General features: G+C 45.5%; 1 protein-coding gene and 1 long non-coding RNA gene across 7 annotated transcripts in view; one reads left to right on the forward strand and one right to left on the reverse strand.

The window, feature by feature from the left end:
* The window catches only part of ADGRG2 (adhesion G protein-coupled receptor G2), a 123,720-nt gene extending 107,054 nt beyond the window's left edge, over positions 1-16,666 (reverse strand). For 5 of the 6 annotated variants that reach the window (XM_032592019.1, XM_032592021.1, XM_032592018.1 and 2 more), the window contains exon 1: positions 16,605-16,666. The gene's annotated coding sequence lies outside the window, so the exon portion shown is untranslated. Of the gene's footprint in view, positions 1-14,518; positions 14,619-16,604 lie in introns of those variants that run through there. The other variant, XM_030304969.2, reaches the window with a different exon arrangement.
* Positions 16,667-16,782: 116 nt separating this feature from the next.
* On the forward strand, positions 16,783-24,858 carry LOC115507579. The gene is made up of 3 exons (XR_003966727.1): positions 16,783-16,821; positions 18,327-18,557; positions 24,482-24,858. It is a non-coding gene; the product is annotated as an uncharacterized LOC115507579 (long non-coding RNA).
* The last annotated feature ends 293 nt before the right edge of the window (positions 24,859-25,151 follow it).

Raw genomic sequence — 25,151 nt, forward strand, 5'->3', positions numbered from 1 at the left:
AAGCATTCTTTTAGGTACTGAAGGGAAGCAGAATAGTGATGAGGGAACATAAGGTGGCTGAGGGCAAAACACAAGCTAGCACACCACCCCCCTCCACGTGAGATATGTGTGATATTCCTACCACACTCCTGACTGTCCAAGAACAAAGGAAAGGACAGAAAACAAATGGTCAACTGATAGAGATCACAGTCCTGCAGGACGTGGGTCTCCATCGGTTTACAAACATCTTAGTAAATTATAAGAAAAAGGCAATTTTATCTACAGCCTCATCTCCAGAAACCTGTAGAGGCAGTTTCCTGGAGCCCCAACATCACCCCTCCTCCATGGTGATGTGGGGGACAAAGGCAGGAAGGAAATGGCAGGTAAAATTAAATTTCCTTATAACCTGCAGCCCACTGACAGATACTTGAGGCAGGCAGAGCAGAACACTTCGCCAGGAACTGCCTACTGTCTCAATGTTAATGTTTTGCCAGAGGGAAAAACCACCTTGACTAGGCCTCCAGTATCCTGTGGGTCTTCTTTAGCATATGAAAATCTCTTTGGAAACTCTTGACTTTACCTTCCCCACCCCCCCCCCACCCCCAAGTATATAATCAGTCTCTCTTCAGGGTCCCGGGGCAGCTCTTCATGCCCACGGGTCCGGTCCCCGTGCTTTAATAAAATCACCTTTTTGCACCAAAGACGTCTTCAACAATTATTTCTTGGCCATCAGCTCCAAACCCCACGAACCCCCCACCATCACCCCAACGCCTCATCAACAGGACACCCAAAATATGCCTGTTTGGCATAAGGATTATCTTGAGGCTGATTATTTTTAAGAAACCACAGACACAGGAGGAGCTCTGAAAACCCAGTAGAAGCTACCCTTTTATAAGACACATTTACAAGGGCAATATCAATTTCCAAGGGCGTCTCCCTTCGTGTACCAGGAGAATACCCTAATCTCTAGAAGCTCTTATTGAGAAGAAAAGCTAGCAAAAAGAAGATAAAAGGGGCCAGCCATTTGTCCCAGGCTGGACACTCCCCTTGCATACTTTTGGCTTCTGTAATCTTGCTTGCCTCCTGTCCAACTGCCCCTCCCCTTTTTCTTTGGTCTCTCAACCCCCTACCATCCCAGCCATAAAAGCAGGCCAATGCCAAGGTTCGGGGCTCAGCCTTTGGAGGTGACCCCACTGGGCCAGCACTGATGCGAAATAAACTGTGTTTTCTGATTCGCTGAGTACTTGTCGCTTGTCTCTTCCTGGGCGCCAGCTATTTGCTGTAACATTATCAATGCAGAAGGTAAGGACTTAGGTCTGCATAACAACCTTATCCTCCTCTATTGTGGTTTTCCTGGTAGCGTCCCATGACTGGCTTCCCACCATCCCAACATCTTCCTTTGTCGCTCACTGGAGATGGTATTTAAGGGGCATCTTGCACAATTTGGGGGAGTCGCTCAGTTTTCCTGGGTCTTCCCCATGCATGCGGGAGGTATACATGTTATTAGATTCATTTTTCTTCTGTTTATCTGTCTTTTATTCTGGTGGGGGGGGGGTTCTCAGCCAAGAACTTGAAAGGTAAATGGGAAAGTATTTTCCTCCCCTACAGTATTTACTGGGTAGTAATGCATACACGTGTTCATCAAAAGATATGTCCAAGGGTGTTCCCTACAGCACTATTTATTAAAGCAAAAAAACCGTAAACAAGCCAATGGCCCAACGACAGCAGAAAGGATAAACTACCACAGTCCTATAATAGAATACGGCGACCAGGACTGCACATACAGTAAAAATGAATATCACAAACAGTACCGAGTGGAAGAAGTCAGAAGTCCTGTGTGGAACCATATATACAAAATTCAAGAACAGGCAAAATGAAGCTCTGACATGTGACTCAGACTAGGAGTTACTCTGGGGAGGCAGTGACCAGAAGGAGACACGAAGGGGGCTTGTGGTTGCTGCCCGTGTTCTGATTCTTCATATGGCGGCTGGTAACAGGCGTGTGCGGTTTGTGAAAAGTCACTGAGCCGTCCATTTATGGTATGTATAACATGTACTTCGAGAAACAGTTTAACTTAAAAAATACAGGTATATACATTTAGCCCACTTCCACAGATGAGTCAAATATCCATGAAATGCCACCAGACACACTTGCCTACTTTCACTACAGATGGATGCTGACGAGCCAAAGAAAATGACTAACATTGATGCACAGGTGATAAACCTCACAAGAGGGAACAGTGGTACACAGCTCTGGACTCCTGTGTGAACAATGAATACAATGAGCGCTTGATTCAACGAAAAGATATAAATCCTACTGGGTCAAGGGTAATGGTTTCTCCAAATACCCTAAAACATGTGACGCATTCGATCAAAAAGTTAATCATCTGTATAACAAAACCACTAGCTGAGTTCATCTGTACTGATTTTTCCTGGAAGCTTTAGTACCATATAGAATCCACTACAAAAGTTTACCAAAAACCCACAGCTAACCTCCAAATAATACCTGAAAGGGAAGACTTTTAGCATACATCCTCCCAATCTTTCTCTCCCTCTTTTGACATATTCCATTCATATATAGAGGGTTTGCGTGTTTCCGTAGTGCGGGTGGTTATCACGTTCGCCTAACATAAACAGTCAGAGGGTTTAGGAAATTCACATGTCTAAATCCCAAGGGAAACATGTTACTATTTTTAAATATCTGAGAGCCAGCCTTATAGTTAGGAGGGCCAGGAAAGTCCCCCACTGAAAAATGTGACACTTTTGACTCCTGGAATTCTAGCACTGTTTGTTTTCTTGGTAAAATGCAATTCCCCTTCATCTGGAATCTCTAATAACTGGGATCCTAACACATAAATATGCATCTGTTTATCAAATCACCATCCTTACCAGAAGCTTCTAGGATTAGTCCCAGAAAGAGATGGTCACTCATTTTTAAAAAAGAACATTTAGCGTCTTCCATGTACTGAAAACTGTCAGGCAATTTACATGTATCATTCATTCATCAACTATTTATTGAATACCTATCACATACCAAATACGATTCTAGGCACTAGGGATAGTGTGGGTCCTGCTCACATTCTAGCTGAAGGAGAGAAGGAGACGAAGAGGGGAACAATAAATATACAAATAAACAAGAAAACCAATATAATGGTAAAGCGCAGTGCTGAGACTTAAAATGAGAACGATACAGAGGGTGATTCGTCGGCTATTTTAGATCAACTGATCAGAGGTGATATTTAAATTGACATATAAATGATGAGAAATCGGCCATAGAAAGATGGGGGAAGAGACAAAGAGGACATTCCAGGGAGAACAGTTAGTACAAAAGACCAAAGGGAGCTTGTCGTGCTGGAAGAATGAAAAGGAGGATGGTCAACGGGGAGAGGTGAGCAGCAGGGGACTGGCATCCAATTAATGCTTCTAAAAAGACGCTCCAACCGACACAGGTGGAGGAGTGAAGACGGGAGTGGGAGCACCTGGACATACTCGGGGAGCCAAACCGACAAGACTTGCTGACGGGTGGCTGCGGGGCAGGAGACTCAGAGGCCCGGGGCTTGGACAACCAGGTGGGTGGTGGTGCCACACGCAGAGATGGGTCTCGCGGGGAGAGGATCAGGTTTGGCGTAGCAGCGGCAAGGAATCAGATGTCGCTCTGCAAACACCGAGTGTGAGACGCCTATTAGACATCCATGTGGATTAGCAAGTCTTTTGTCTCCAGATTTTTCATTTTGGTATTTAAAAAGCACACAATCCTGTTTCCGATTCTGTGTCTCCCTCTCTCTCTGCCCCTCGCCCGTTCATGCTCTGTCTTTCTCTGTCCCAAAAATAAATAAACGTTGAAAAAAAAAAATTTAAAAAGCACACAATGTTTAAGAGCCTGATTTTTTTCTGTGCCTTCTTCCCCGTTTTATTTTTCTACAGCTCCCATTTCTGAGCCTTTTAATGTTTCAAGTTTCCCCCCAAACTTTCAACATTCTTAGAATTGGTCAATTTATCAACATTGTTTCCGGGCAGTTCTCGATGATATTTTTGAGCCAGTGTAAAGATCTCAAAGATATTTTTTGAGACCATGAGATGGACTCTACATTTTAATCTCACAGAGGTAGTGTGGTATAAATGCCATGCTAAGGAGGCTGGAGTTTACTTTTTATAAAGCAGTGTAAATGAATGAGTTCTGGAATCTACTAATGTATGGCATGGTGACTCCAGATAACAATACTGTATTGTATACTTGAAGTTTGCTAAAAGGGTAGATCCTAACTGTTCACACACACACACACACACACCAAAACAAAGGTAACTATGTGAGGGGGTACATGTTAGTTAGCTTGAGTGTGGTGATGACTTCACAATGTATTCCTATAACAAAACAGCTAACTAGGGGCTCCTGGGTGGCTCATTCCTATAAGCGTCCAACTCTTGATTTTGGCTCTGGTCATGAATCCAGGGTCATGGGATTGAGCCCTGTGTCGGGCTCAGCACAGAGCGTGGAGCCTGCTTGATATATTCTCTCTCTCTGTCTCTCTCTCTCTCTCTCTCTCTCTCCCCCTCTGCTCCTCTTCCCTGTTCTCTCTCTCTCTCTCTCAAAAAAAAAAGCAGCAAATTGTACACCTTAAATATATACAAGTCCTATTTGTCAATTATACTTCAATAAAGTTGGGAAAGAGGCAGAGTAGATACAAAGTTTTTAAAAGAATGGACTAGTAAACCTCGAGTGGTAGGAAAGGTCACGGCGGCAGGTGCTAGCATCTAGATGAAATGTAAAGCCACGAGACTGGTGGGGTCATCTCCGGAGAGTCTGTAAGGAGAAGAAAAGGAGTCCCAGGGCCCTGGGGGGACACCAAACTTTGTAGGCTGTGCAGAGAAGGACGAGTCAGAAATGAAGACTTAGAATGAGTTACGAGCAAGAGTAGGAAAAGTGCAGTACAAGAGAGTGTACAACGGAAGCCACAAGGAGAAAAGCGTTCACAGAAGGAAAGAGTGACTGTGTCCAAAGCTGCTGCACAATAAGTCAGAAACGTGACAGCTGCTGTTTGGCAAGTGCTGTGTTTGGCAGTGTGGAGTTCATTGAGAACTGACCAGAGCCTCAGGACAGGACCCGGATTGGACAGGGGAAGAATGTGGGGTGATGAAGAATGTGGGGTAATTAAGTATGTGCGATCTTTTAAGAGGTTTCTCTCAGAAGAGGTGACTAGTAATGTGGGGGCGACAGGAGGGGGATGGGGAACCAGTGGAGGAGATATTATGTCTTAGAGCATGATTGTAAGCTAATGGAAATGATCCAGAAAAGAGAGAGGGGTGCACTGAAGCAGGAAAGAAAGAGGAAACAGAATTAGGAATTACATTCTTCACAACACGAGAACAAAAATCATTAAGTACAGTAATGAATTACAAACCACGGAAAAAATAGGAACTCACGAGTCCATCCTGATGTGGAGAACAAAGGCAAAAGAAAAACATTAAATTTCCTTGCAGCTTACAGCCCACTGACAAGTCCTTGTGACAGGCAGAGTGACCTCCCTCTAAGAAGGCAACTGCCTCGATGCTGATACTTTGCTAAGGGCAAAAGGCAATCTTAGCTTAATGTCATCCGGGCCTCTGTGATTCTGTAAGTCTCCTTTAACGTATAAAAATTCCTTTGGAAACTTCCTTTATCTCCACCCCCCAAATATATGTTAGCAATCCTCCTCCAAACATATGATCCACTGATATACATCTGAAGGGTCTCATGACTAAGGTTTTATTAGACAGAAGTAAATGACCCTTCCCTAACAATACTAGCCCCCTCAAGGTCCTGGAAACCTTGCTTCTAAAATTATTTAGAGACTTCCGCTCTCCCTAATGCCCTCTCAACCCGAAGGTGTATAATCAGTCACCCCTCACAACCCCAGGGCAGCTCTTTCTGCCCACGAGTCCTGTCCCTGTGCTTTAATAAAACCATCTTTTTGCACCGAAGACATCTGAAGAATTCTTTCTTGGCTGTCGGCTCCAAACCCCAACATTTCCACATCACGTACCAGTAATAAAGACAGGAATGGATAAATATATAAGGAAGAAGGGTTCTTGGTGAAGGCCAACTGGTAAATGTGGAGGGAATATCAGAGTTGGAAAATCATTATCTTCAACCGTCATATTAAAGACTGAATCAGGCAAAAATCACCACTGACTGCGAAATCTAGAGAGAGATACCGATGAGAAGGAGCAGTTTATCTGTGTCTCCCCCAGAATACGCATTAGCAAGGAAGAAACCGGAAACCACACAGTGGAGAAATGAGATAACACCTTGACCAGGGGACCGAAATTAACATCACCAATGAGGAAGAGCGAAACATCCAGACATGTGGGCCTCCAGATGTGATACCCTGAGAACACATCATCATCTCTGCAGTATTGTGGCCCAAAATGTACAATCTGTACCTAATTACAAGAAACATCAAACAAGCCCAAAATGATGAATATTCTCTTTAAAAGAGAGGGAGATGGTCTGTATTCATCCTAAATGCTGAAGACGAGAAGCATTTGCGACACCAAAACGTGCCTCTTTGGCATAAGGATTATTTTAAACTGATTATTTCTAAGAAGAGCAGACTACCGGTTAGAAGTTACCCTTTTGGAAGAGCCATTTACGTGCATAAGGGAAATCTCCGTCTGTAAGGGTGTCTTCCTCTCCATACCAGGGATGACTCTAAATCTCTAGAAACTTTTATCAAGAGAGAAGCCAGGACTTAAATCTGCATCACAACCTTACCGTTTACAGTGCTTAGTGTTTACAGCCAGGTAACCTCCCACAACTGCCCCCCCCCACCCCCCACACATACCTTCTCTTGTCTTTAGCCAGGGATGACATTTAAGGTGGTGGCTTGGGCCATTTCGGGGAGTTACTCAGTTGTCCTAGGTCTGTCCCATGTATACAGGAGGTACATGTTATTAAATTTCTTTTTCTCTTGTTAATGTCTTTTTTTTTTTTTCATTTTTTTAGGTTTATTTTTGAGAGAGACTGAGCGTGAGCAGGGGAGGGGCAGAGAGAGGGAGACACAGAATCTGAAGCAGGCTCCAGGCTCCGAGCTGTCAGCACAGAGCCCGACGCAGAGCTCGAACCCATGAACCCTGAGATCATGAGCTGAGCCGAAGTCAGACGCTCAACAGACTGAGCCACCCAGGCGCCCCATTAATCTGTCTTTTATCACAAGGGGAACATTACTTTTCCTTCCCCACACTGCCAATATCATAAAAGACAAAGAAAGGATGTGGAAATGTTCCAGACTAAAGGAGGCTAAGAGACCTGACAACTAAATGCCAACAATCCTAGAGCAAATCATGGGCTGGAAGGAAAAAATGCCGTAAAGGATGCTATCAGGTCTATTGTCGAACTTGGACTACAAATAGCAGATTAGGTAAAACAAACAAACACAAACAGCAGATTAGGTAACAGCGTAACATCAATGTTAAATTTACTGAACAGTACTGTGGTTATGTAATAGAATAAGAATATCCTTAGGAAATCCACACTGAAGTGCTTAGGAGTAAAGGCCACGATGCATGGAACCCCCTCAAATGGTTCAGACAAGTGAGGTACACGTGCAAAAGTGCAGATGACAAAGCAAATGGGGTAAAGTGTTAGCAACAGAGGAATCTGGACAAAGGTTATATGGGCGTTCTCTGTACTATTTTTATTTTTGCAACTTATTTATGAAGTTTGAAATGATTGCCAAATAAAAAGCTTTTATTTATTTACTTTTTTAAGTAGGCTCCCCACCTAACGTAGGGCTTGAACCCACGACCCAAGATTTAAGAGTCGCATGTTCTACCAAACTGAGCCAGCCAGGCGCCCCTCCAAATAAAAAGCTTTTAAAAAGGAAGGGGGAAAAAAGAATATGTTCTTGAGAAGGCAAGGAGGATAAGAGGTCCAGAACCCGGAAAAGGAGCCGATCTTTGACACACTGGGAACGTTTCATTTCATCCCCTTTCACAGCACAGTGGGGAGTGATGAGGGATCGTAAGGTAAGCAAACACCCCCGCCCCCAGGTGGGATGCGTGTGACAGGCCTCAGGCACTCCTGACTGCCCAAGAACAAAGGAAAGGACAGAAAACAAATGGTTAACTGAGAGAGATCTCAGTCACGCAGGACACGAGTCTCCATCAGTTTACAAATATCTTAGTAAATTACAAGAAAAAGGCAGTCTTGTCAAGAGCCTCATCTCCAACCCTATGGACTCAGTTTCCCGGAGCCCCAACATCACCCTCCCCTCCATAGTGAAGTGGGGAACAAAGGCAAGAAGGGAATGGCAGGTAAAATTAAACTGCCCTGTAACCTGCAGCCCATTGACAAATACTTGAGGCAAATAGAGTATAACATTTCCCCAGGAACCCCCTACGGTCATTATGTTGATGCCCCACTAAAGGAAAAACAGCCTTAGCTTGACAATAGCCAGGAGCCACGGGTATCCTGGGAGTCTTCTTTAGCGTATGAAAATCTCTTTGGAAACTTACTCTTGTCTTTACCTCCCCCAACTCCACAGTACATCACCAGACACTCTTCACAACCCCAGGGCAGCTCTTCTGCCCGCGGGTCCTGTCCCCGTTTTTTAATAAAATCACCCTTTTTGCACCAAACACCTCTCAAGAATTCTTTCTTGGCTGTCAGCTCCGAACCCCCCTCACTCCAAAACCCCATCAGGGAGCACCACGAGTATTTAGTGTCTGCACAAACGGGGGCATGTTGGGAATTTGGGTGGTGAGAATCTAAGGCTTTGGGGGCTCCTATCTAAACAGCCAGAATCAGCAGCTGATGTAGAAGGGGCAGAAAAAATAAAAGAAGGTGTCAAACAGCTGTTTTGGAGAAGAGAAAAGGAAAGCTACTACACAAGCAAGGTAGGCTTGCTAGGCAATGCGAGAGTCCACTTGAAGTTTCTCAAGGTCAAGACCTGGACCTAGATATCAGTATTTACTCTGAAAACTCCCTGAGTGATTTGAATGGGCAGCCAACTAAGGCAGGGTTTCTCAAGCTCAATACTATGGATTTTTGGGCCACATAATCCTTTGTTGGGGAGTAAGCGGGGAGGGGGTCCTGTGCATTACAGGATGTTTAGCAGCAGTGTCCCTGGCCTCTACCCACCAGATGTCAGTAGCACCCCCACCTCTGCCAGTCATGACAACCAAAAACGTCTCCAGACGACAACCAAAAATGTCTCCAGACACTGCCAAATGTCCCCGGCGGGGGGCAAAATCGGCCCTGGTTGAGAACCACTCTGGAAGGGGATAAAGGCCATAAACACTCCATGTTTATAAAGCTTAGGAATTGTGTAAGCTCCTTGTTACCATGAGCACTGTGGGTAAGAACACAGGCTCTGAAATCAGATGGTCTGCGTTCGAACCTCAGATCCACGACCTACCTTTCGTGTGACTTTAGATAAGTTACTTAACTGCTCTGTGCCTCAGTTTCCTCATCTGTAAAATAATAATAGTACCTGCCTCAGGAAGTTGGAAGGATTAAATGAGTGAATATATGTAAAGCAGTAAGACCAGTGCCTGCTCATTAAATATTAGCCACTAGCTACCATTATTATCACAGAATCGGAAACGTAGTAGATACCAGATGTCTTGTTGATTAATGAACTGCTTACATCAAGATATACTCCATCCTTAACCAACAGAAATTTCCACAGTAAAACGGAACAGAAAGGCAGAATACGCTGAATCTTTTATTTATTTTTTACACCCAAGTTCGTTAGCATATAGTGCAATAATGATTTCAGGAGTAGAATCCAGTGCTTCATCCCCTATGTATGACACCTAGTGCTCATCCCAACAAGTGTCCTCCTTAATGCCCCTTCCCATTTAGCCCATGCCCCCACCCCCAACCCCCCAGCAACCCTCAGTTTGTTCTGTATATTTAAGAGTCTCTTATGTTTTGTCCCCCTCCCTGTCTTTATATTATTTTTTGCTTCCCTTCCTTTAGGTTCATCTGTTTTCTATCTTAAACTCCACATACGAGTGAAGTCATATGATGTTTGTCTTTCTCTAATTTTGCTTAGCATAATAGAGTACATTGAATTTCTCTTAGGATTAGTGTCCTGATTCCTTCTAGATTCTAGGCACACTCATCCATCCATTTGACAAATATTCAGGGAGCACCTACTGTGTCCCACTGTTGTAGGTCCTGAGAATACAACAGTGAGCAAGATACACAAAGTCCTGGCTCTCTCTTGGAACTTATATTCTAGCAGGGAAAAGAAGACAGGGAATCAGTACACAAATAATCAAATGATATAATTGCAGATAATGGTTGTTACAAAGAAAACGAACAAAAGCGGGACGAGGGGATGGGCATTCACAGTGGTTAGTAGGGAATGTTGTTTTGGAATGCCGAAACAAGGCAATAAGTTATGTGAATGTCTGATGAAATGGTGCCCTAGGCAGGCAGCGCAGCAAATGCAAAGGCTGGAAGGCAGGCACATGTTTGGGCTGGTGTATTTGGGGAAGTGTGCGAATAGGGGGGTAGCGACCATACGGTGTCTCAAAGGCTACAGTAGAGAGGAACCAGGGTCTTATTTTCAGTGTGGTAGAGGTTTTATCAGAGGGTTCTGAGCAGTGGGTTTACAAGACTGCATGCACAGGCTATTCTATGGGGTCAAGGGTGGATCCTGGTTTAGAGGCTACACACTAATTCAAGAGAGAAACGTGGGCAGCTAAGATTATCTCAGGGTATTATAATTGAACTCACTTTGCATCTAGCAGGATCTGATATGAAATGAATCTGTCCGGGACACAGTTCAGCAGTTTGGGGAGCTTAGGAGCTAAGTGAACCGCTTTATGAAAGAGTGGTTGAATCCATTTACAGGGTAATGATCATCATTTTTAATGAAATAGAACAGATGGAAGAACACTGAAAATATAAGAATACATTGTACAAAGGAAAAACGCATAATGCTTTGTGAGATCCTATTTCAATCATATATGCGTATGTTCACACTAGGCTGAGATATAAAATATACTTCTCACTATGGATTACAGGCAGAAACGTTTGAAAACCACTACAAAAAGCTATCTTATTTATACATAAATAGGTTATAAGCTGTCCCTTTATTTTTTCCCTTTCTTGCTGTGCCTGGCATCCCCCCAAACGAGGACATCATGAAAAGGTCCAAAGGTAGTATCTTCGTAGTCTAAATAAAACGATTGACTTATACTACACTATCTTCTCTTCCAGGGATATCAAAATATGACCCTCCAAAGCTGGGAAGAGTGACTCACCTCTAAACTGTTAGGCTTTTTCAATGGAAAAAAAAAAAAAAGAATCTAAGCAGAACAAGAAATTTTAAAATTAAGCTTTAGACGTTTAGAAGCTAAAAATGGAAAGAAACCTCCTGAAGGTAGTAAGAATAACTACCAGAACTCTACAGCGAGCACAATACCCAGTAGTCAAGTATTAGAACCATTCCCCCCAAATCAGATACTCCTTAATGGTGCCCTAGAGGGAAGCTTGGCCACTAAGGTAAGCAAATAAAATGAGGGAAAATATTCGGGGTTGGGGTGGGAATCCCTATATTATTTCATTTCCAGACAGTTTGACTATCTAACCTTAAAAATCCAAGAAAACTGACTGGAAAAACTTTGAACTAATAAAAGTTCAGTAACATGGCTTGAATATGATAGACCTCCAAAAAAATTAAACAGCCCTTCTCTATAAGAGTATAGTGATTATAAAATAAAATGGGAATAAATGATACAATTTCTAAAAGCAATAAAAATTACACCCACAACACAATCTAGGAATTCACCTAACAAGAATGTGCAAGACCTACAGTGTGGTATAGGCACAAGGATAGACATACAGATCAACGGAACAGAACAGAGTTCAAAAATAAACCCGCACATGTACAGCCTATTAGTTTTTGTCAAAGGGGCCAAGGGGACACAAGGGGTGGGGGGAAGTACAGTCTTTTCAACAAATGGTGGGAGTGGGGTGCGCCTGGGTGGCTCAGTAGGTTAAGTCTGACAGTTGGTTTCGGGCTCAGGTCACGATCTCAGGGCTTGTGAGTTTAGCTCCCCCAACCCCGTCAAGCCCCTCCCCACTCCATGCATAGGGCTCCATGCTGCCAGTGCAGAGCCTGCTTGGGATTCTCTCTCTCTCCCTCTCTCTGCCACTCTCCCACTTTCTCTTCAAAATAAAGGTAAATAAACTTTTTTAAGAAAAACATTAAAAGGGGTATCTGGGTGGCTCAGTCGGTTAAGCGGCCGACTTTGGCTCAGGTCATGATCTCACGGTTAGTGGGTTCGAGCCCCACGTCGGGCTCCGTGCTGAGCCTGGAGCCTGCTTCAGATTCTGTGTCTCCCTCTCTCTCTGCCCCTCCCCTGCTCGCTCTGTCTCTCTCTCTCTCTCTCTCTCCAAAAATAAACAGTAAAAAAATAAATAAAATAAATTAAAAAATAAAAAAAACATTAAAAAAAAAACCCAAATGGTATTGGAACAACTGGATATCTATACGGACAAAAGTGAACCTTGACCCATACAAAAATTAACCGAAACGAAGTCATATATCTACATATCAATGATAAAGCTAAAATGTCTAGAAGAAAGCACGGTAGAAAACCTTGGTAAACATGAGGTAGACAAAGATTTCCCAGACAGGTTTCTAAAACTGCTATCTAATAGAAGGGAAAAAGCCTGGTAAGTTAGACTTTTACCAAAATTTAAAACTTCTGCTCTTCAAAAAATATGTATCATTAATTGCACGCATGTGATAAACAAGTCAAAATAAAATCGTCAAACTCATAGAAACGAATAGTAGTAGAATGGTGGTTGCCGGGGGTGGGGGAGGGGGAAATAGGGAGTTACTGTTCAATGGGCATAAGGCTTCGGTTGTACATGATGAATAAGTTCTAGAGATCTGCGGTACAACAGAGTGCTGATAGTTAACAGTACTATAGCGCACACTTAAAAATTGAAGATAGTAGATCTCAAGTTAGGTGTTCTCAAACCAAAATAAAAAGAAAGCAAATGAAAAGGCAAGCCACAGACTAAAAGAAAATATTTGCAGTCCAGATTATCTGACTTGCATCCAGATATGTGGTTCATTAAGACAAACGACACAATTTAGAAAAAGACATTTCATAAAAGAAGATACACAAACGACCAAAAAGCACAGGAAGACTAGTCATCAGAGAGGTGCAAACTAAAACCACAAAGAGCTGCCACCACAAACCCCGTGAAATGGCTACAGTAAAATAAACTGCCAATACCAAGTGCATGCGAGCAGGGCAGGGAACCGGACCTCTCCGACACTGCTGGTGGCAGTAAACTGTGCTGTGGCCACATAGGAAAAGTCTGGCAGTTTCTTACGAAGTTAAATTAACCACACAATACAGCAGCAATCCTACTTCTAGGTGTTTACCTGAGTGAAATGAACATTATATGCACACAGGAAGCTGTATGTAAATGTTTATATCGGCCCTATTCATAACCACCGAAAGTCAGTGAATGGATAAACAATCTGTGGAATATTACTCAGCAAAAAAAAGAACAAATTATCGATTCACACGACACTGATAAATCTCAAATGGATTATGCTAGGTGGAAGAAGCCAGACTCAGAAGGCCACGTAGCGTATGAATCCATTCGCAGGACATTCTGGAAAAGATCAATTTATAGCAACAGAAAACAAAGCCGTGGTTGCCAGGGGCTGAGAGTGGTGGAGGAAGTTGAATACAAAGGGTCAATAAGGAATTTTCTGGAGTGGTGGAATTCTTCTCTATCTTGCTGATCTTGCTGTAGTGCTCGTTACAGGACTATATATATCCGTCAAAACGTATAGAACTATACACGAAAAGGGTGGATGTTATTCTACATAAATTATACCTCAACTCCAAAAACATGGAATCAACTCAAGAATCAATTAGGCAGATTTATAAAATGGAACAGAGTGTTCACAGAATCTTAGTTGATTGAGAGAATTTACTTTATGGTAATTTTTACCAAATGTTTAGCCCATCTCTTAACTTTCAGTACCCTCACCTCATACCATGTCCCCAAAATAAGTTCCATGTGGATTAAAGGCCCACCTAGTTTAAAAACCATAAACATTTTAAAAGAATTTTTTCCCCTCTATCTTGGGGTAGGGAAGGCCTTTTCTCAGCAAGGCATAAAAACCAGTTCCCAAGTTTTTACTAAAGGCAGAATCTCCTTTCTATCTTTTCAATTATTAACATCACAGAAATAATTTCTCTGACCACCCCCCACCTTTTTTTTTTTTTTTTGAATGGTGCTCTGCCCAGTGTGTAACAAGCATCTGAAAGGGACTTGGCGCTCTTAGGCAGCAAAATGGAAATATGTGTTTGTCAGTTTCTCGTGAGCAGTGAAAGCACCAGGAACGTAGTGATATCCCTCTCTGAGTCCAAAACCTATACAGCGATGTCCCCTTCTGAGTCCCAAACCGGACTCAGGCACACCACAGCCACACCAGAGCCCCCAGAATGAACACATAAGCCACACCAAAGCAGCCTCTTAACTGGCTCTCCCTACACCTGAGCAAACTCACTTTGCCATTTCTGGAAGGCTGTTCATGGTACCAAAAACACAGCAGCTCGCCTTTCCTGGCCAAACTTGCGATGAAATTCCATTTCTCAGACTTTTTCTCCCTCTGCTGAACAAAATCATATCCATAATTAAAGTTCAACTTTTTGTTCTTTTCTGTGTTTCCGACAATTTTTTTTTTTCTAGAAAAGTCACACATACCTGGAATCTGTGGGGTTTGGGCAAGAATTATTCACACAGAAAACACCCTGCATTTCTTCAGTGTCTTTCAACAGCTAAATCTGCTCTATTCCCCCCCCCCCCCCTTTAAGGAAAGTCACCTTGCAGGGATGTGGGAATGATAAAAGCAGAGGGAATCTGATCAGGGCTTGGCACCGCGCTGAGGCCCTGTAAAACAATATCCCTGAACAGCTACAAAATTTGGCCACTTTTTGTTTTCCAGCTTTGCATTTGAGCTGTAAACGCAGCCCAAACCAAGAAATGTCCAGATCTTAACTAAGCAAAATTTCGGGACACTAAAACAGGACTCCCCAAATCCTTTGGAAATAACACCTACTTTGTCACTTAATTTACAAATTATTATGACATCGAACTTAATTGTATTGTCTTTTAATAACTAAACTCAATAAATTGTTAATTATGAATAGCAATAAAGCAATAAATATTGGCATACCATGTATAACTGAGGTTACACTCATAGGCTTAGCTCTTAAAATAGCCAAAGAGAAGTGGAGAAAGATGGGAGGAACTGTAACATCTAGTTAGACCTTGGCTTAATAAATCTTCATTCTCCATCACCCAACAACTCCTAACCCTGATCAAAGAAATGAGTCCTTTTTCTGTCTATGGTGACTATCAGACAGGATCAGCTACATAATTTATGGGGCTCAGTGTAAAATGAAAATGCGAAGCCCCTTGTTCAGAAATTGCCAAGAATTTCAACAGCGACAGCAAAGCATGAAAACCACATACAGGTTTCATACCCACGAAGCCAGCTCTACCAACAGATAGATCACGTATTTGGCTAGCGAGCTGGTAAGAAAAGTAAAGCATTTCGCTTCTGAGTAGCAACGATTTCATGTGTGTGTCTGCGCTGCAACTGGGGTTGTAAAGTTTTACGACCTCCTCTCCCAATCTCTCCCTTTTCCTGAGGGTTTCAGCCTGTTGGGCAAAACGTACTCCTGCAGTGCCTACCATACAAAATGTGGTCCACGGAGCCGCAGCACCCGCATCACGTGGGGGGGCTTGTCAGAAATGCAGACGGTCGGGCCCCAGCCCGGACCTACTGCATTTTAACAAGATTCCCAGGAGATTCGTGTGGACGGTACATACTAAGGAGTGTCACTATCCAGACGGCCACGGAAAACCTCTGCCGTCTGCCTCACCCGCGTTGGCAAAGCCCGTCGGCTCCCCTGCTCCTCACCTTATACATAGTACCGGAGCCTCAAAAGGGCAAGTCCCTGTTGGAATGCTCTCACCCGAGACCTCCAGCCTCCTCTTTCTCCCGGTGCTCACCACCCCCCCCCCCTGCTCACCACCCCCCCCCCCCCGGGCTGCCGCTCAATCCCGCCGCGCCCCCGGCCACCTGTTCTGGGTCCCGCCAAACAGCGCCGCGCCAAGCCCTTCGGGGCCCTGGGCGCGTTCGCGCTCCGCCCGCAGCGGTAAACTGAGTTCCCCAGGAGTCTGGTCTCGAAGACCGTCCGCGTGAACACGATTCGCGGCTCCGTTTCCCGGCGGGGTGGGGAGAGTCTGAGTCCTTACGAAGCTTTTGGATACACACGCCGTCCCCCGACCCCTCGGAGAACGCGGCGCCGGAGCCCCCTTTCCCACGGCGCGCACTCCCCGGCTATCGGGGTGCGGCCCCCCCCGGGTGCTCGGCGGCTTCGCCTCTGCCTTTCAGGGCGGCCCCGGGCTCCGACTCAGAGCCGCAGCCGGGCGGAGGGAGCGTTCGCCCCGCTGTCCCGTCGCCCTCCAGGTCCAGGCGCTCCGCCCGAGCTGCCCGCGCCCGTTGTCAGCTCCGGGGGGGAGACGGCGGTGCTGGGTCTCAGGAGCCCGAAGGGAACGGACTCATCCCAGCGCCGCGCGCTTACCTGTCTGTCCCCGCAGACGGGCTGGCTGCCGGCGCCCTCCGGCCCTCCTTCTTGTCTTTCCCTCCGGCCGCGTCCCTCCCCCTTTCCCGCGGGCTGGCTCCGCCCCCCGCCGCTCCGGGCCGGTCCGCCCGCCCGCCCGCTCTCCAGCTGTCCGGCGCGGCGTGGCGCGTCCGGCGCTCGGCGGCGGCAAGGCTGGGCGCGGAGGCTGGACGCGGAGGTGGGGAGCGGGCGGGGCGCCGACGGGGGAGGGTGTGAGCGAGCGGCGCGGCGGGCGGGGGGAGAATCGCGGCCGGGGGGCTGGGCGGCCCACCCCACGCCTGCAGAGGCCCCCACTGCGCTTCTGGACTCCCCGCGCCGCGAGACCTCCGGGGGCCCGGCGTCCGGTCCGGCGCGCTCCCGGGAGACGCCCAACCTCCAAACCCAGCCTGTCACCTTTAGGGGTCGCCCTGGTATCCAAATGCCTGTCTCACCGTTTTCAGCGGGGTGCACTGTGACGGGCGGGAACCCCGAGGTCGTCCCTCTGCCACCATACTCCCAATGCAGACGTCAAAATTCAGACCACCGGAGGGGGATCTGGAGAGATCAGTAAAAGGAAAATGTCCTGGGGAAGCTTTTAGCCCCATGGTTATCTGATGGATAGGTTACACCGGATACCTAGAAACCGGGATTCCCAGCACTCTGCTTGTATGTGTGTTGGGGGGCGGAGGGAGGAGTGGGAGGGTGGGATACGAGTGAGTTACCTCTGGGCCCTTCTGTCTTTTCTCTCTGTTAGCATCTCCTCCGTATGCACGTTCACGGAATAAAAATTAGATCTGGATAGGACTTACAGACCATCTAACTAGTTTGTCAAAGTACCCCATGTTACAGATGGGAAAATGGAGGCCTGGGGGCCTTGACTCAGTTCTACAATTCCAATTACTTGTAGAGACGGGGGCGGGGAAGCGCTCTGAATTCCCTCTCTGGCTCCTTCTACCGCCGCCCAACTCTCCGCTTCAGCCCCACCCTTGACAGTTAAACAGCTTCTATATTTGCAAAATGCTTTATCACTTTAAAGGCACCATTCTCTTTCGCTAAAACCTGCAGGAGAATATTCCATTGTTCTTTACCACCGAAACAAAGTTCTAGATTCTGAATTGCATCCACAGCTCTGGAGAAGAGGTTTCTAAAGGGCAGGTGTGCAGAGCACATCCTGGCTGACTCTGCCACCTTAGACACAACCTCTCGGGGGAAGATGTGCACCGCTTTGCAGGAGGCTTGAATTTGTTTCGCAAACACCAACTTATTAACACTCATAACATTCTAGCTGGATAAATGAATGGAAAGTGTTTTCAGAGAGACTTTTGACTGGTTGGATTAAGGGGGAGTGGAGGTCAGGAAGCTCATCCAGATTACATCACAAGTTGGAGGCAGAATTATGATAAGGGGGAAAACAGTATATTTTAATAAACACGTTTAATGATACTGCAGAGGATTAAATTGTTTCTCTTTGCATTAACTTAATACTCGCACTGTATATGTTCCACTTACTAGAAAATAGACTTCATATTGTGTAGAGCCCCCCAAAATCTCCTACGTTGCTATTTGGCAGAATCTATTGAAACTGAGTGTACGATTACCCCACGTCCGGCAGTTGCCCTTCTAGGTGTATATGCAACAGAAATGAGTGCATATGTTTACCAAAGGATATGCATGAGAACGTTCATAGCAGTGTCTTTCTAATAGCCCTAGATTGAAAACGACTGCAATGTCCATCAGCAGAATGGATTGAAAACGTTGCGGCGGTACAGTCACAAAATGGGATACCAAACAACAAGGAGAAAGCATGAGCCACTGCTACACTGACTACAGACGGAACTCATAAACAATATCGAGCAATGGAAGTCAGACATGAAAGCATGCGTACAATGTGATTCCGTTTATGCAAAGTATAAAACAGGCAAAACCGACAATCAGGTTAGTGGTCATTGAGAAGTTGGTGACTGGAGGGGGCTCCAGGGGGGACAAGAAGGGTTTGTGGGGCGCAGGTGATGTCTTGTTTCTTCATCTGGGTGCTGCTTACGTGGATCTATTAGGTTTGGGAAAAATCAACGAGAAGCTCACCTATGATAGGTACTTATGATATGAATCGCACCTATGATATGTGCACTTTCCCTATACATGTTTTACTTCAAGAAAAAGTTAAAATATATATACCTCATATTAAAAGTTGCTCGAATTTCTCAAGTAATGCCAGAAGAAGTATGCTTTTCCTTTCAACAATCTCGCTATTGAAAAAAGACGCTTGAAGGAAATATGTCTAAGACGCAAAAATGAGACGCTCCTTAGCCTCACATTAAAATTCAGATTTTGATGCGCTTCCAGCCAAACTTTTATTCCCACTGGCACACACTCTCAGGTCAACATGACTCTGCCGTCAAGACCGAAGGAAGACAGGGTCACACGCCTACACAGGCCCTGTCTGGCGATGTGAAGGAAGCCCGTGGGTGCTCCTGACTTGCAGTTAAAGGTTTTGGGGGATTTTTTGTTTTTTGTCGTTTTGTTTTGTTTTGTTTTTGCGGTTAAATCGCAAATCTAGGGGACCGCAGACCGGAGGCTGATGTCCCAGCAACGAGAGAGTGGGCAATTTGGATCATGCTCCACAGGGTATTTGGGCCGGGGATAGAGTTTGATCCCCAGCATCAGTCGGTCGCGAAACATGGCAGAGACTGAGTGGGGAGAGCAGAAGGCCTTGTCCCCCTTGTCCCCTCCCTCTGGTGGACCCCTGAGCGTGGGCTCTCTGTAAAGGGGGGTGGCAGTAAAGGACAGCTTACCAGGGCTCAGGGCCCAGCTCTCTCCGTAGAACTTCAAAGGCAAGTTCACCTGTGGCCGAATAGTCTAAAAATATATCACCCAGTGAGCTCACACAGATTTATGATGTCCCCAGGGAAATGAGCACAAAGGGAACACGGGACTTGGACGTGAGTCAAGAGTGGGATGAGAAACTAGCACAGCGGTGATGGTGACGATGTTCGTGAAGGTTATACTCACTATGTGCTGGGCGCTAGGTTCTACCTGCTTGAGACGAAATCTTCATGGCAACCCACTGAGGATTGCCCAGCTGAGGAAACGGAGGCGCAGAGAGGTTAAGTAGCTTCTCCCAAGATCCATGGCTAGTAAGTGGTAGAGCCAGGACGGGAGTCAGCCCAAGGGTGACTCTCAAACTCCCGCTGTCTTCAGGCTGGGCATGAAAGGTAGAATTTGGGGATGGCTAAAGCACTACAGAGAGAATCAGGAGATGAGGGGAGGGGTTTGGTGTCTTCCAGTTCTGCTACTAGCTAATCGGTGTAGTCACTTAGACTACACTGAGTCTGGGTCTCAGTTTCCCCATTTGTAAAATACATGGTGGGTGACAAGACAGCCTAAGCCCTAGCGGTCATGCCAAGGGTTGGTTTGGGGTATTTTAGGTCCCTCATAATCTCATCAGCATTCCAACACCCCGAATAAGAGGCATCTCATCAAAACAGTGTACTAGACAAACAAGAAAAGTCCTCTGGCCAACAGGGCCCCCACTTCCCGCACAAGTGTAGTCCGACTACCAGGCCTGAATTTCTCCTTTATAGAAATTCTGGAGCTGCTACTTCTCAGAAGTTCTTTCTGGCTTCAGTCTTTCGTTCATCCGACAAACATTTAGTCTATGTCTACAGCATCGGCGACGATAGCCTAGGATACGCTGCAGTAACGACTCGAAATCTCTATAGTTAACACAACAAAGGTTTATGCCTTACTCATACCGTGTGTTCACTGTAGGTTGGAAGGGAGAGCTCTACTTTACCACGGTCGCTCAGGGACCCAGGCTGACCGAGTAGCCACCTTCTCAAATGTTGCTGGTTGCTCAGGCAGAAGGAAAAGAGAGCTCTGGACCACCAGCATTTAAATGCTTCGGCCCAGACTTGATGTGCAATGCTTCTGCTCCCGACTCATCGGCTAGAACTGTTCACATAGTTGCACGAGGCACAGAGGGCCAGGATATGCAACCCTATAAGGACCCAGGAAGTGCAGAGGTAGAAATACTACCATACCCACTATGGCTGGACCCGGGGCAGATGACGATGAGCAAGAGGTGATCCCAGCCCCCAGGCACTCACAATCAAACCAGAGAAGTCTCTGGCCACACGATTCCAGCCCTGTGGTGTAGGCTTTGGTGGATCTAGGTGAAAAACCAATCACTGCCCACGTAAGTGATGTCACCATGTGATACAGCAAAATTGTTCTCTAGAACATTGCGTTAGTTGTAATGGTGGTGAATCTATTGCACAACGGAGGAGATGAATAAATCACACATTCTCGTGGGAGGCAGAAGCCTCTCTCTTGTGAAAATACTGAATGAAGACAGTTGGACATGTTGTCATTCTGTTCGATGAAAGTTACAAATAGCAGTTTAATGAAAAATGAAACCAGACTTTGGCCTCTAGCAAGATAAGGATGGTGGGACCAGCCCTTTCTGAGAATGTGTCCCAACCTGGGAAGAGCTGAGCATGGCCCCGTGCCAATACAAATAATCCTAGAGTCAAGAAGAAAACGGAATGCCTCCCAAATAGATCTGCACACTGGCGTTAGCTCGTACAACTCAACACCACCCTGCCTTCAGTGAGCAATCCAGGGCCTTGGGGTGGAGACTGGGGGAAGGAAGATGAGCCCATCTCCTCAGAAGTGAGGCAAGGGACAGCTCTCTGGGCCAGGCCACATTCAGCTCAGTTGTAATTGAAGTTCTCTGAACAGAGATGGCCTGTTCGTTTCTTGAAGGAACCCATGAAGTCCTGGCCAGGCCTTTTTTTTTTTTTTTTTTTTTTTAATATTTTGTTTTTAAGTAATTGCTACACCCAACATGGGGCTCGAGCCCACAACCCCTAGGTCAGGAATTGCATGCTCTACCGACTGAGCCAGCCAGGCACCCGCTCACCATGTAATTTTAAACCAAACCTTTGGTTTACCTGTCTCTGAAACCACAGGGCGTATTTCAGGAGAGAACTCTGGACAGACACACCCTTACGGCACCCTAGTTTGTCTTATGTGTCCATTTTCCCCCTTCGAGAAGATACTTTGAGATATGCAAATATTCTGTTTCTCGTCAAACGTTCTCTTATTAATGGCAGCATCCGTCTGTGAACCATACCTGCAACAGTGATTACTGTGGTGTTTTCTATTTCCCTCATTGCTTCCACGTTCATTCATTGGAATTCTTCTATAGGGAAGGGCTGTACCTTCTCTCCCATTACTGTACTTATTCAACTGCTCAATTTATTTATATCAGTATGGACTCATAGGTAATTGTTTCAGTCTTTGGGTTCTAATCCAATGCTGTCACTTATTTTGTTGTCAAACTGTCTTGGCTTCAGTCACTGGGAGCTCTTTCAGGTTGGCTCCCGTGTCCATTCCTTTTTCGAACACTTCCTTACTTTCTGGAACCACAAGATATTTCAGGCTTATCTTGTATATCACATCATTTTTTTTTCTTTCATTTCACCCAAGAAGATGCCTTAAGTCGCCCTCCCATTTAAAAATAACTATTTGCGTATTTTTAGCCAATTCACCAATTGGGGACCCGCTGCATGAAGTGATACTCCATTTTATTTGTCCTGAGTTGCTTTTCTCAAGTTATAACACTTCTTCTACCTGCGTCTCGTTTCGGGGAACTTAGTGAAAAAAAAAATACCTGTTAACCTACATCCTTCACCCTAGAATATTTTTGGTATACCCATTGGCCCCATACATACTTCCTTGATCTCACCTGTTGTTATGACATCTTTGGCTATAAGTACAAGAAACCACAAATCCAACTGGCTGAAACCATAAGGAAATGTGTTATGTCAGGAAACAGGAAGACCAGATGCACAGCACAAGGACTCTGGCTCCTCCTCGCTGTTATCCTTTTGACACTGCCTTCAGCCTGGTTTCCCTCCTAGTCGTATGTTGGCAGTCAGCAACAAAGAAGCAACAGGCTACCTCGCTTCAGCCCACCAAGAAGGGTGAGGGAGGGAAGGAGAGGGAAAAACAAAAACTGAAAACAAAACAAAAACAAACAAACACCTTCCTTGCACTGTGGCTTAAATAGCCTTCGCTTTAGCTTGATTGGGCTAAGTTAGATCATATGATGACCTCTGGACCAATTCAGCTGCCAGGGGGATGCCAGAAACTGATTGGCTTAAGCCTGAATTCAAGAACCAATCACTACCGAGGGGAATGTGATTAACATGTTTGGTGAGAACAAGTGGTTCTCAAATATAAGACGGAATCCGAATCACCAGGAAGGCTTACTAAAATACCAATTGCAGGGCTTATAGCCCCAGGGTTTCTGATTCAGTAATCTTGGATAGAGCCTGACAATTTTCTGCTCTGCTCTTCTCTTCTCCTTTCTTTTCTTTTCTTCTCTTTTCTTTTCTCTTAATTTTGAGAGAGAGAGAGCGCGCGCGCGAGCGAGCACAGGAAGTGGGGAGAGGAGCAGAAGGAGAGGGAGAGAGAATCTTAAGCAGGCTCCATGCTCAGCACAGAGCCCAACTGGGGGCTCAATCTCAGGACCACGAGAACATGACCTGAGCCAAGATCAAGAGTTGGACACTTAACTGCCTGACTGAGCCACCCAGGTGCCCCAATTTGCTTTTCTTTTTTTTTTTTCCTGTAAAAAAAATTCTTTTAACGTTTATTTCTATTTGAGAGACAGAGAGCACGAGTGGGGGAGGGGCAGAGAGAGCCGGAGACAGAATCTGAAGCAGGCTCCAGGCTCTGAGCTTTCGGCACAGAGCCCGACATGGGGTTCGAACCCACCAACCGTGAGATAATGACCTGAGCCAAAGCCGGACACCTAACTGACTGAGCCACCCAAGCGGCCCAGCCTATTCTTTTAAATGCCACAGCCTAGAAGTGATACATATTACTTCTGCTTACAATTCATTGGCCAGCATTAGTCCTATGGCTCCAACTTAAATGTATGAAATATTTGATGACCACTCATCTATATCATAGTAGGTATCAGTAGTTATTTCTTTTCTTTTCCTTTTTAAGATCTTATTTTTCAGTAATCTCTACCCTGAATCTGGGGCTTGAACTTACAAGCCTGAGATCAAGAGTCCCATGCTCCACCGACTGAGCCAGCCAGGCACCCATTAGTAGTTATTTATTTAAGTGTCTATTTATTATTTTTGAGAGAGAGAGAGAGAGAGAGAGAGAGAGAGTGCGAGGCGGGGGGCAGAGAGAGAGGGAGACAAAGAATCCCAAGCAGGCTCCAGCCCCTGAGCTGTCAGCACAGAGCCCCACGCCAGGCTCGAACTCACGAACCAAGAGATCATGGCCTGAGCCGAAGTTGGACGCTTAACCAACTGAGCCACCCGGGGGCCCCAATAGTTATTTCTTGATAAATAGTTTGAGTCTTTTTCTCAGGACCTTTTCCAGCCTCAAGAGGTCTTTCTTGAGGATTGATGACAAAGGCCACACTGGATTCCAGTGAGGCCTTCCCTGACAGCCTTATTTATTTTTTTATTTTTTTTAACTTCCTCCTTCACCATGCCCAGCTCTCTCTCTCCTCTTTCCCTGCTTTATTTTCTCTCCATAGCACTAATTGCCAACCAATTTATGTCACTTATTTGTTTGGTTTATTGTCCGTCTCCCCTCCCCAAAACAGAAAGCAAGTCCCATAGGGGCAAGAATGTTCTGGTTTAGTTTGGTATGTTTTTTTTTTTTTTTTTTTTACTGTTTTTGTTGCTGCTGTGTTCCCAGTGCCTAGACCTGTGCCTGGTACATAGTTGGTATTCAATAAATAATGAATGAATGAATGAATGGTGTGAATCATGGGTTTATATGAGAGGAGGTGATGCTTTTTTTTTTTTTTTTTTTTTTTTTACCAGGTACCTTCCTGGAGAGCCCTGGCCTTGCCTGAGTAGATGTACCAAAGGAAAAGTGTATAGTGACTATTAAAAGCTGTGCTCTCTAAAATTCGTAGTGCCAGCCACTTACGTTGGTCCTTTGCACAGCTCCCTGCTGTGACCGTCTCTGTACTCAAGAACAGGCAAAGGAGACACTAAGAAAGGCCTCAGAAATATTGGTGTCAGAGCCTTTCTTCCCCTAAGTTTGCCTCTGGATAGACCAAGTCCCCAGGGCAGGCTGGACACATCATCGGAAAGCCAGCTACTAAATAGAGTTTCCAGGGACACTCTGGAACGCTGCTGATCTCTGCCTCCACCTGAAAAAGAAAGTTCAAAAAACGCAAGTTATTCTCCAAGTCACCAGGTTAGGCGCCCAGTTTCCCTGGGAGGGACGTCTGCCCTGGCGACAACAATGATAAAACCCCTTTCTCCCGACCGGAGAGGTGGGACTCGGGGGAAAACGTCAATCCCTTGCTTTTTGTTCATCTTCTTTATTCCTGCACTCCACAAAGCGAAATGTGATAGTAGCATAATTTCTGTAGCTTTTCTAAGAAATTCCTCTTTGCTGGCACATAAAGAGGACTCTCCTGGATTCCTGCCATTGGCCATGGAGCTTTAACACATTGTTGTTGGCTCGGCTGGGGAGCCAAGA

This window comes from Lynx canadensis, chromosome X (genome assembly GCF_007474595.2).
Source record: "Lynx canadensis isolate LIC74 chromosome X, mLynCan4.pri.v2, whole genome shotgun sequence".
NCBI classification, from domain to species: Eukaryota; Metazoa; Chordata; class Mammalia; order Carnivora; family Felidae; genus Lynx; species Lynx canadensis.